This window comes from Propithecus coquereli, unplaced genomic scaffold (assembly GCF_000956105.1).
Source record: "Propithecus coquereli isolate 6110/MARCELLA unplaced genomic scaffold, Pcoq_1.0 Scaffold145, whole genome shotgun sequence".
Classification (NCBI taxonomy): domain Eukaryota; kingdom Metazoa; phylum Chordata; class Mammalia; order Primates; family Indriidae; genus Propithecus; species Propithecus coquereli.
In genome coordinates, this window is record NW_012138858.1 from 1,648,104 (window position 1) to 1,660,715 (window position 12,612).

The window sequence follows — 12,612 nt, forward strand, 5'->3', positions numbered from 1 at the left end:
CTACTCAATTACCTGTATTCAAGAAAGAAACTCATGGACGTTGTTCATTCCACCCTTTGTCCACAGTCTTCCGTCCAGCGGCTCAGCTGTTGCTTTCAGAGTTGTAGAGAAAGAGAACTACTACATGAAAACTACAATCACAAATTAAAAACTAAATAATAAAGCTAAAAGCACAAAGGAAGGGCCCCAACACAGGGGCAGGGGAGGCCTCTTACGAGAGGTGACACACTGGCTGAGCTAGAAGGCTTGCGGGCTGTGTAGGAAGAATGGGGCTGGGTGTACGTCAATGAGCCTGGAGCCCCAGAGGGCAGCGTATCTTTGAAGAGCTGAAAGTGGTTTAACATGATCAGAGATTACAGGGGTAGGTGTAGGGAGTTATCAGGTTGAAGGCTAAGTGACAGGGATCAGGAAGGACATTGTAAACTTTTTAAGAGTTTGGCCTTTGGCCCGAGGGCACTGGAAAACACTGAAGGGTTTTAATTATTGGGGTGATGCCACTGTGAAACAGCAGCCTGGCTGATGTGTGGAGAGTAGATTTGAGCAGGGAGACAAGGAGACTGTTGGAATCACCCAGGAGAGACCTGACCGTCTCCTGGGCTAGAGCAGTGCAGTGGGGGTGGAGGGAATTGGGTATCATAGTGGATATACCAGGTAGAAGCAGTAGAACTTGATTGGATGTGGACATTTGCAGTTGGAGAAATAAGAATTACACTTGTGGAAATGATTCTTTTCATTGAGAGAAGAGACACAAATAATTGAATTGGAGAAGAAAGATGATGAGTTTGGCAAATTCTGGATTTTAGGTGGGACACTGAAGAGGAGGTATACAACTAGGAACTCACATGTTCAGGTCTGAGACTCATGAGGTTACTTTCCCACCTAATATCTGGCATCTAGTAGGGACATCAGAGGCATGAGCCTTCCACTAAGCCAAGGAGGTAGATGAAGCTGCCCAGAGGGAATGCAGACAGTGAAATCAAGCTGAGGTTACAACAAAGCTGGTTGGAATGAGGGTGTGACTCCAGGCAGCCTCCTTGGTGCAGGACAGGAGTAATATGACCTGAGAAATGGTGGGGGTTGGAACTGATAAGGCCTGGGGGCCAACGAGTTGCAAGGGCTGAGGAGGAAGGAAGGATCATCACTCAAAGGTGATGATCAAATCTGGATTTTTATTTGCATCGGAGGATGGATGGTGGGCCGTTCATAGGGTCAAATCACAGAAGACAGATGTTTAGCTCTATTTTGGAGCCAGAGTAGGTCCTTCCATTAGATGTAATCTCAGCCTTATGAATCACTTTATACCTTGGAATTATAACCGTGCTGGCTGTAGGGTAAAAGAGGCCTGGATCTACATGACGCAGCCAGTCCACAAGGTCTTACTGAGAATCTACAGTATGTTTTGGACTGTCCTCCTTACTGAGAAATAGAGAAAAACACTCCTCCTTCTAACTGGCAATCACTTTGTGATAAGGTGTTCTCCTTTAGAATACTCAAGACAGTGTAACACAGAATCGACCAGGTGCTGAATTGTGGGCTACACCTTAGGAGTGTTAGGACTTTCCAAGAGGAGGGATCAGGGCAGCAGCCCAGGGTAATCAGAGGGGTTTTCTGAAGAGGCAGGACTTGAGCTGGGTTTGGGAGAGTGCAGGATATAAGCCCAAGGTCTCGTGAGCATACAGTGGTAAAACCAACTGTCAAACCAGGCCATGGGCTCTGAGATTCTGAACATCTTCCCAAATCACAATACCTGTCTGGGTTTTGGATTTTGGATGAGGAGGTGGTCATAATTCTTCTACGTGTGCTCATGGCCACCACTGGAAAGCTCTGTAGCGTCATCCTTGCCTCCCTGAATGTTTTGGTGGTATCCTCAGTGCTTGAGGAGTTTCTGACTCTCAGGATATTTAGGTGCAGGGGACACGTGCCTCCTTCTCCATGGAATGCTAGGTTTGGATGGCTAAGAAACTGTGGACCAGGGTGTGGGCCAGTGGACAGCTTCCTGTCAGGGGCAAACTGGTCATGCTGACAAAGGCATCCCCTTGCTGGAGGACCAACGACCCACAAAACCTCAACCTGGAGCTCTACTTGTGATCAGAGCAGCCCAGAACAGAATATAATAACTAAATATGATACAGCTTCTTCATCTAGACATGGGATCCATGTAAAGAGACATTACAGATTCATCAGAAAATAATAAAACAGTGTGCCCGTGTGTGTGTATATGAAGGAGAGAGTCTGTGCTTTTAATGTGTTACCAGTAATGGCAGCAGAAGCTCTCTGGGGTTGGTAGTGGCTGGAGAAGGCTGCCTGCTGCAGGTCAGACTGAAAGCAAGCAAAGGGCTTCCTCCGGCACTTGGGATAAGTTCTGGATTCCCTGTCATTGTTTTCAAGAACTCCATAGCACAGGCCCAACATGCCTCTTCTAGGGCCTGTCCCACCGAAGCCTCTTTCTCACCCCTCCTGCTTCCTCTCCTCCCAGCTGTCATCCAAACCCACCCACTAACCACTCAAATACCCAAGAACTCACCTTTCCTTGAACCAGGGGTCTTCCTGCCCTAGGTTTCAGCTCATGCTTTCACTGCTTCTGAGTGTTGTCAGATGTCGGCCGTATCGCCCAGATTGCGTTTCCATCCTTCAACAGCAATGGGTTAGAACTTCCAGGACTCAAGAGACAAAGGCCATTTAAAAAATTTAACCACACCCCCTATTACTTTTCAAAATGCAGTGTCTCCACAATGTCCAGACATCACCTGCATGGCGTAAGCAGAGTTTACCAACGTGAAGCTGCAAAGGACTGAGGCCCCTTAAGGAGGCCACCCTCGGCTTCAGGACGCCCAGGCAGATGCCTCCTCCTTCTCCTCTTGGGGAAGGACCTCGCTCGTCAAAGCTCAGCTCTGCCATGTGACCAGCAATCCCACTGCTGGCTGTACGTCCAGAAGATCTGAAATCAGGATCGCGAAGAGATATTTGCACTTCTGTATTCATTGCGGCACCATTCACAATAGCCGAGACACACAATTAATGCAAGTTTCCACCGAGGAATGAATGGATACAGAAAACGTGACATATCCATACAACAGAATGTTATTCAGCCTCAGAACAAGAAAGAAATCTTGCCATTTGCAACAACACAGATGAACCTGGAGGACATTGTGTTAAGTGAAATAAGGGAGGCGCAGGACAGACACCGCGTGATTACATTTACATGAGGAATCTACAGTAGTCAAACTGCGTAGACACAGAGAACACAAGAGTAGTTGCGAGGCGCTGAGGTGGAGGGAATGGGGAGTTGTTGCTCCATGGCTGTAAAGGTTCAGTTACACCAGATGAATAAGTTCTAGAGCCCTGCTGTACAACGCAGTGCTTATAGATAATACAGTATTGCATACTCAGAATGTGTTAAGAGGCTAGATATCATATTATGTGCTCTTACCACAAAAACAAAACAAAACAAAACAAGGGACAGAAGGAGACTTTGGGAGGTGTTAAATACATCTATTACCTCAATTGTGGTGACAGTAGCACAGGTGTCTGCTATGTCCAAACTCACCCACTTGTCCTTGTTAACTATGTGCAGTGCTTTGTACGTCAACTGTACTTTAAAAACGTTATAAAACAAAGCCACTTTCTGAGTGAAGTCTCGCTGGTCCTGCCTCCTCTCCCCTACTCATGGGGTAGACTTACTCACACCCTCCAGAGTTGCCGCGGTCTGGAGTCAAGCATCTTAATAACGTTTCCTCTAATGTCACCGCAGTAATTTGGATGCGCATCTTTACGCCTGACGAGACTGTGACCCTCTGAGGAGAGGATCTGAGCTTTGCTCATCTCTGAGTCTCTACCAGGTCTCCCAGCTCAGTAGACTCTAATGGAAGATGCTGCTTCTGTGAATGAATGAGTCCCCAAGGCTGGGAGGGAAGGAACAAATGACATGGCTGGAAAGTTCTCTGTCATTGCAAACAACTGGAACAGTTTAGCATAAAACCTCAAAATGATGGAGAATGGAGAGTGAGCTGCAGTTTGTCAGACTGCAGGACTGTGATCACGAGATGCCCACACCTTCCCCTTTCCTGCAAGTCACGAGGGAGAAGGGAGTGAAAGAATTGGACATTGATATTAGCCCTTCCAGAGTGGCATAAGAGAGAAAACATGGCACTTTATGCAGATGGAGCATGGGCACCAGTGGGGGTCAGGGGAGGGGATCCTGCCTTTACCTCCTGCAGGTGCATGCTCTCCTGACCCTTGGTCTCTCACCCCCTTACCAGCCAAGTGTAGGCAAGATGCACAGCACGGGGTTGTTGCGGTTATCAGCTGGGGTGAAGTCATGGAAGCGTCCAAGCACATAGTTGGTGCTTGATCAGTGTTTATCTCACCCACAGTTACACATTTGAGTGGGGAAAACAGTCTTTTAACTGATGATATTTACACTATATCATCCTCGAGTGAGGGTGATAAAAGCTTCGATTTATTAAGTGCTTACTATGTTCAAGGCTCTATACTAGTGCTTTGCATAGATCATATTCAATACTTCCAACACACTGACGAAGACAATATCTTGCTGGTACAAAACCCGAAGCTCAGGGATATTAACAGAATTTCTCTAAAACAATCTGAGTGGTAGAGAAGATTCTGAGCTTAAACCCAGCTCTGCACAACATGAAACCAGTTACTTTTCCTGCACTGCATGGGGGATTGGCTCTCTCAACCTCTTTCACCTCTTCTGTTTGGAGAAGTTGGGGAGCTAGAAACTGTATTTCCGAGCAGCCGGAGTTTTGAATGAGAATTGCCTTCCTGCAGTCGGAAGAACCTGTGAGATTTGGAAAGCAGATCTGGGGTAGCAGCACCATCCACCCCTGCAGCTCCTGAAAGAAAGGTGTTCCCATCGTGAGTGTCCAGACCGCACGTTCCAGGGAGTCTATGAGAGCCAGCGGTGGAGGCAGCAGCAGCTTCTCCTCGTGTGGCTCGTAGCTATGGTGGTGCCGAGAGCTCAGCAGTAGCTCCTTCACTTCCATTCCTCCAGTTTTTCCAATAAACTTGTGAACGCCCAATTCCTCGTATTAAGTTTTTTGTGTTCCAAATACCTGGAGCAATTCCTTTCTCGCATTAGGTCCTGATACACATAATCACGGCACAGAGGGAAATGAGAACTCCTGAGTAATGAGTTCCTAGAGTATGATCATGCACATAATCATAGCCCATCATTTGCATAGAGTTACTGTCTTTTACACCACCCTACCTCCTCTTTTTATCCTTAATGTAATAGATTTTTAAGAATAGGTAATAGACACTGTCTGTTTTTAATGCCTCTGAAACGTGTTACTGGAAACCCAGGAGTAAATGAAGCCTTGCACTAGGATCTTGAGGAGTAGCCTTCTCACCTGGGGTGAAGTGTTTGAGCTCCATATCTGAGAACATGCTGCAGATGGATGGGAGCTCTAGGACCTTGAATGTAGCCACAGCTCATTGAACGGACTCTTCTATCGTATGAAATTAATCCAATAATCTATTGATTGTGATTGCGAATGACATAAGATAGAAAATGACAGTTCGTGTTACTTATTTCAGGCCAGAAATGGAGTGATAAAAAAGGTGATATTAAAAACATTAAACTTAGATTTATAGACTAGTTTATGTTTATGAATGTGGCCTTTCCCTGGACGTGGCCTGCATGAAGGATGATGTTACAGAACAGCGACGAAAGCGCATTGATGTGCTGACAAGCTACAGTTTACTCCTCCCCTCCCCGCCACGCCTCCGACCACAACAGAGCACTGGGGGTCGTCTGCTTCATTTATTTCTCCTTCTTGGAACTTCAGAGAAAGAAAACACAACCATAGCTGTGAACAATCTCTTGAGAACAGCAGCCAGGCACAATAAGAACTAAACTCCCAAGGGGTCTACGCCTTATATGACCCAGGAAGACAGAAGGATTTGGGAAGAGCAAGGTAAGGCTCAGATGTATTGTGGGAGAAGAAATGGAAGAGGCACCGACAAGCCGAGACAGCCACGTCCAGTTGGTGTCGGTGCAGATGAGGCTCTTGCGTTTGGGCTGGAGGTGGCCGGTAAGGAGGACGAGAGAGTCCTTGATACTTAGGGGTGTAGGGAATAGAAAAGGAAAGAAATTCAATAAGAATTGTGCTAAACTGTGCACATGAAGCAGACATGAATGATTATTTGGGCTGTGTTTTTTTTTTTTTAAACTATAATGTTTCCAGACTGGACATCATGAGTGATGGTTTTATAGGGGTTACAGATAAAAATAAATTTCTTAGAAGAATTTTTCCATGTGGTATTTTTTGGGTTTTATTTATTTATTAGGATTAGAAAAGAAGAAGAAAAGAAAAACTGAAGAGGAAGACATTCAAACACCGTATGTTTCCTGAACACCTGTTCTCTTCTAGGCCTGGCCCTAGATCCTGGGGAAGAAGATGACTAATGTCATAGTCCTCGCTCTCAAGCAGCACATAAGCGACAGGGAGATAAATGTGTTTGCATGAGAAAGTGCTAGGCAGGGTGTTATATGGGAAGTGTTGACAAAGTGCTTGGAAAGTCTGAAGGTCATAGCATTCTGTCCCGTCATACGCACAGTTGAGGAAGACATCTAGATGGAGATGCTGAGGACAGTGGCCAAATGAATCCCCATTGATATCTGGGGACAAACAAGATGAATAGTTTGGCTGCAGTGTAATATCAATGACAACAATAACAGGCACATGAAAAACAACAAGCATGTATTGTTACTATGCAGACGTTGTACTAAGTGTTGAGATGACATTGCCTTGCTTAATCCTCACCCGGACCCTGTGTGCCTTTGACTTAGTTACTATGGTCATCCCTGTTTTATGGAAGAAGAAACTGAGCTTTCATCAGGGTAAGTGATTTACTAAAGTGTGTCACGCAGCTGCCAGGTGGGCTGGGATGGAGGTGTTGGTCCCAAAGCTCGTGCCTGAGGCTCTTCCCTGCGGGAAAGCAGGAGCAGGGATGCCTGGGAAGGAAGGTTAGGCCCAAGGCAGACTGAAGTCCCAGGTGGGCCTTTTTGCTTTATTTAGCAGAGAATGAAGAGGGGAGCCAGGTCAGTGGACAGGCTGAACTGAAGAGGAAACAGCCTGGAGGCAGGAGCCCATCTGGAAGCCACTGCAAAGGTATATAGGTGAGGGCAACGGGGTGGTGGTGATGAGATCAGAAAAGAATGAGTGTTATGTCGTGGTTTGTTTTAGTGTGTTGTGTGTGTGTGTGCTTGTGTATGAATGTATGTAAACACACACGATATGCAAATCAAACAAATTTAAACTACAGCCAAAGGACACTTAGCTGACCTTTGGCATACACTAGCTGGGGACATGAACTCCTCAGACCCATATTAGAGAGGAGGCTACTATAAGCCCTTCTGCTACTTAATTCCCATTATAATCAGAGGGTTTGTTAAATAACATGGTGGGTATTATTGAAAGGTGGGTGATTTTTCACTGGTGAGATTAATAGTGTTTAAGATACATATAGTCATGTCAAGAATGCATAAAACTCTTTAAAATCCTTAAGAACATAATCCAACAGAAAAATGGTCCAAAGATGAAAACACATCTCTTAGCCAATACAGACTTGATTTTTTTTTTTTTTTTTTTGAGACAGAGTCTCGCTTTGTTGCCCAGGCTAGAGTGCCGTGGTGTCAGCTTGGTCACAGCAACCTCAAACTCCTGGGCTCAAGCGATCCTCCTGCCTCAGCCTCCTGAGTAGCTGGGACTACAGGCATGAGCCACCAAGCCCGGCTAATTTTTTCTCTATATTTTTAGTTGTCCAGCCAATTTCTTTCTATTTTTTTTAGTAGAGACGGGGTCTCACTCTTTTGCCCAGGCTAGAGTGCCGTGGTGTCAGCTTGGTCACAGCAACCTCGGCTCCCAGAGTGCTAGGATTACAGGCATGAGCCACCATACCAGGCCCAGACTTGATTTTTATGTGATCATGGTAATGCAAATCGAGACCACACTGAGATACCGTTTTATAACATTTGGTTGGCAGTAATTAAAAAATTGATAACACCAAGTGATGGAGATATGTGTATTGCAGAAGAGCTCTTTTACATCACTGGAAATAGAGTTCATTTTTGTAAACACAATGAAGGACAATTTGGCATTTTCTCCTAAACCTTCATCTTCCCTATTGGCTTAGTAATTCCACAACTCAATTTATTTTAATTATTGTTATTACTATTATTTTGAGACAAGGTCTTGCTGTGTTGCCTGGGCTGGAGTGCAGTGGTGTCATCATAGCTATTGCAACCTCAAACTCACAGCCTCAAGCGATCCTCCCGTCTCAGTCTCTCCTGTAGCTGGGACTACAGGTGCATTTCACCATGCTTGATAATTTTTCTGTTTTTTATAGAGACAGGGTCTTGCTAAGTTGCTCAGGCTGGGTCTTCCACATCTCAATTTATACTCAAGGTAAACTTTTGTATGTGCATAACAAGAGACGTGTACGAGAATGCCTGTAGCAGTGTTGTTCAAAGGAGAAAGAACAACTGGGAGTAACCTAAGAAAGTGGATGCGTAAATAGATGTTATAAAATAGACAATGCAAACTACAGCCACATGCAACAATGTGAAGGAAGATTAATAATTTATTAACAGGGTAATTAATAGGTGAAAAAAGTAAGTCCCAAAGATTACATTCAACATAATATCTTTAAGTTAAAAATAATTAAAATTAAAATATGCATATATGCTTTTTTAGGCATACATGCTGACCCAGTGGGTGTGTATGAGCAGGAAATTGAGGGAACACTGAGCCCAGAGTTCTGGTTATTCCGGGTGAAGCTGGGTTCAGAATGGAAGCGCCATAGACGTGGCTTACTGCCAAGGCACTAGCCTTTTTACTTCTTAGCTGGTGGATGTATCAGTACTTAATACAAAATAAAAATACTAATTAAATAAAACTGATGGAGAAACATATGTGGACTGGCTCAAAATATCATGCAGTCAATTCTACCCTTGTGTGAACGAGAGATAAAAATCCAGAAAGCCTAATTGCCAACATCCTTTGGAATACACTCCCGGGCTTAGGGTTCCAAGCCTGACTGTTTTTAGCTGATTCTGGAAGGATTTTTGTCATCTGACTTGAACTAGAATGTCAGTTGAATGGTGCTGCTAGAATATTGTCACGTCAGCATTGAGTGAATATTTCATGAAAAATGGAGTGTTGGATAGGACAGAGAGCTGGGCTCAAACCAGCTCAACAGGCTGTTGGGTGCCATTTGTGCCTACTTACTTATAAGTGTGTGTGTGTCAGAATCTGAGCCTGGTTTCATTATGACATAGCACCTGAAATTGTAAGGGAAAGAACTCAGAGCCTTTACTAATTCTAACTACTGGAGACCTCAGATACTTACCAAAAATTGGGTCATGACTGTGAATGGGCTGAACTTGGCTTCGGGTGGTTTGCAACAGTCGGTTTGTTAGGATGGGAGAAGTAACCATGGGAAAAGTTTCAGAAATTAGCCTGAAGTGTGAGTCTCATGTAGAATGACGTTTCATTGACCAAAGAAAGAACCAGCTGAAGGAAGACAATGATGAGTGGGACTTTACATTTGTTGAGTTTGATTTGCCAGGGAGAGTTCAGACTTAAAGGAAATAAGCACCTAAAAGTTCAGGTTTGATGGGTGGAGAGGAAAGTGATGGAAAACACTTTTTTTTCCACTCACATAGAAGAGACAGATGAAGCTTTAGGAGTAGTGCAAACTCCAGTGAAAGAGCAGAGGGACATACAGGGCCAGTGTGGACACGTGGGGTTGTGCCTGACTGGGATGCTAGGCAAAGCAAAAGGAACGCGTCTGGGATTAAGAGGAGGTCAGGGATGCTGGACTGTTTCACAAGAACTTTTGAGGGAACAGAACACAGTAGCAGCAGCAAGGAGCCTGGGGAGGAGCCGATGGTTCGTGTGCCAGAGACTCACAGGCGAGGAACCCCAGAAAGGGTGGGCAGTTGGGTAGGGGAGTGCGACTAGCCCTGAAATGGGCCACGGTTGTACAATTTTCAGAATCCAGTGCAAAATTAAAATGGAGGGGGGGGTCTTGTTCTAAAATTAGTAAGACTTTTAAGATGGTGACAGCTGAGCATTAAACAAAGTAGAGGGCCCCGTAACCACCTGTGCAGCTGACCTGCTCATTAGTGGAGGCCCAGCCAGGATGTGGTTAAAGTCTGGGGTTTTGGAGAGACGATAATAATAAAAGGGTGCGAAAGGACGGAATCACGATGGTAGATAGAGGAGCGTCTGGTCAAATAAGGATTTTTCTTTCTTTTTTGAGATGGGCTTCTGGGAATGTGTTTTGCAGGGAAGAAGGCGGGCACGAGAATAACTTGGAAAGGAGCCACATGCAGAACTAGCGTGCAGCTTCATTTCAGGAAAGCTGCCTGATGTCTCTGGACAGACCAAGAGACCTAGAGAGTGTTTGTTCTGGGAATTTCAGGGAATGTGCTCTCGGCCCACAACGTTATGAAAGATTCAAGTTTATCAAATCCCAGGTATCAACAACTAGAAAATGTATCTTTAAACAAAAAGTAAGCCAGTTTAATGAAACTAAGAGTAAACAGCTCTTCACACGGTGGCTAGAAAGCTTAAGGAAGGGTTCACCTACTGGCTGGGGCAATCGGATGTCAAATAACATCAAATAGTCTGCTCTTTTAAACTGCTTTGGTATTATTTATTATTTTAGTTTATTCCTACTAAATGTTACATTTAACGTTTTAAGTTATCAAAGCTGTTTGTGGAAGTAGGCAAAGCGGATTAGGCAAATTTATGGGTGACCGACATACATAAGGTTGTCCGTACACCTGGGAAACATACTCTAATGTCTCAAGTTCACGTGAAAGTCCCCACACAGTGGGTCTTTGGAGTCCAGTATCAGAAAGAGAAAGTTGAAAACATGGAAGAAGAATTGATTCATTCAGTGAGCTGGGATTTAGAGCTAGACAGACCAGAGATTTGAATTCTGACTTTACCCCTAGGATGGCTTGGACCAAAGTCCCTTTGCCTTTGTTTGCTCAACTTTAAAATGGGTTTATGACCACTTCTCACTGATTGTGTGAAGAAGAAAAGACAAACAACATCGAAAAGCAGCTGGCATATCACACAAACTCAGTGGACGTCAGTTCTTCCTCCTCTGTTAGGAATTGTGGAGAAAGAAAGTCCTAAGAAGTAGATTCAGGGTGATTAAGGAAATGTAGAGGCTTGGAGGAAAATGAGAAACACACACATACATGCAGAAGATAACAAGCAACAGGAGAGAAACAAGCAAATGAGCAGACAAAATGTGTTGAAATGGCACACGCACATCCTGTATACCCATGCACTTCTCTACCAGCGGTATCATCTTTTTTTCCTTGAAGAACAGATATTGCCATGTGTAGGACATGTGCTCCAAACCCCTGGAATCCTTGCCATGCCTATCCTGGCAGACTGGATACAAAGTGGATCCTAGCGACGTCTACATTTCAGTAACAGAAGATGTTTGGTTACTTGAGTCAGTCATCTGAAAACACAATGAAAGTCTTCTACAATACAGCTGAACAATTCTCAATTTATCATTATTATTTATATGAATATTGAGATTGATTATAGCTTTAAAAATAGCCTTTATAGAACCTGAAATGAGTGGATGCTTACTCATTTAGAAAATAAATTTAACTAAAAAGAATAAAACAAAATCCATTTATACCTATCTCCCTAATTTAATCACTATCAACATCTTGATATATTTCTTCCCATCTATTGTGCTTTCATGTGTACGCGGTTGAGATTGTATTGTGTAATTCACCCTGCTTTTCTCTTTTAATATTGTATAGTAAACATTTCTCTAAATCATTATAGATTTCTAAAAATTATGTCGATAGATTAAGGGGTATACAAGTAGTTTTCTGTTTTGGTTACATGGATGAATTATACGGTGGTGATGTCTGGGTTTTTAGCGTACCTGTCATCCGAATAGTGTACATTGCACCTGATAGGTAGTTTCCCTTCCCTCACCCCCTTTCCACCCTCCCCCATTCTGAGTCTTCAGTGCCCACTGTGTACTCTGTATGCTCCTGCACTGTACCATATTCCACTGAATGTATGTACCATAGGTTATTTATGTCACCATTTCCCTATAGTTGGACATTCAAAGACATTCCATTTTTATTTTGTGAAAATAGTAAATTATATGATAAATATCCTGTTGGATGAAGCTATTTTATTAATGCTTCTTAGATTTCATTTTCTTCATATATATTTATACAATTGGAATTACCAGGTCAAAGGGCATTACTGTTGTAAGACTCACTCTTTCACTCTGTATTTGTCAAATTCAAATCATTTTCTAAAGCACTGCACTGCGGTTCACTCTCAGGAGCAGTATACAAGCTGGACATACATCTTTTAGAAGAAAGCATTTTTCTGATATATGTGCACCTTTCTATGCCGAGGCTGAATCTTAGCAAACAAAGGCTATGTTTCCTTTCCAGTCTTTGGTATCACATGACTTCTGGATGGCCAACAAGATCTACAAAATGATAAAGCAAACATTTACAGCAAACAAAAGCTTTCAAGTGTTGGCGAGGGGAAGGGGCAGGTGAGACTTAACTGTTATATA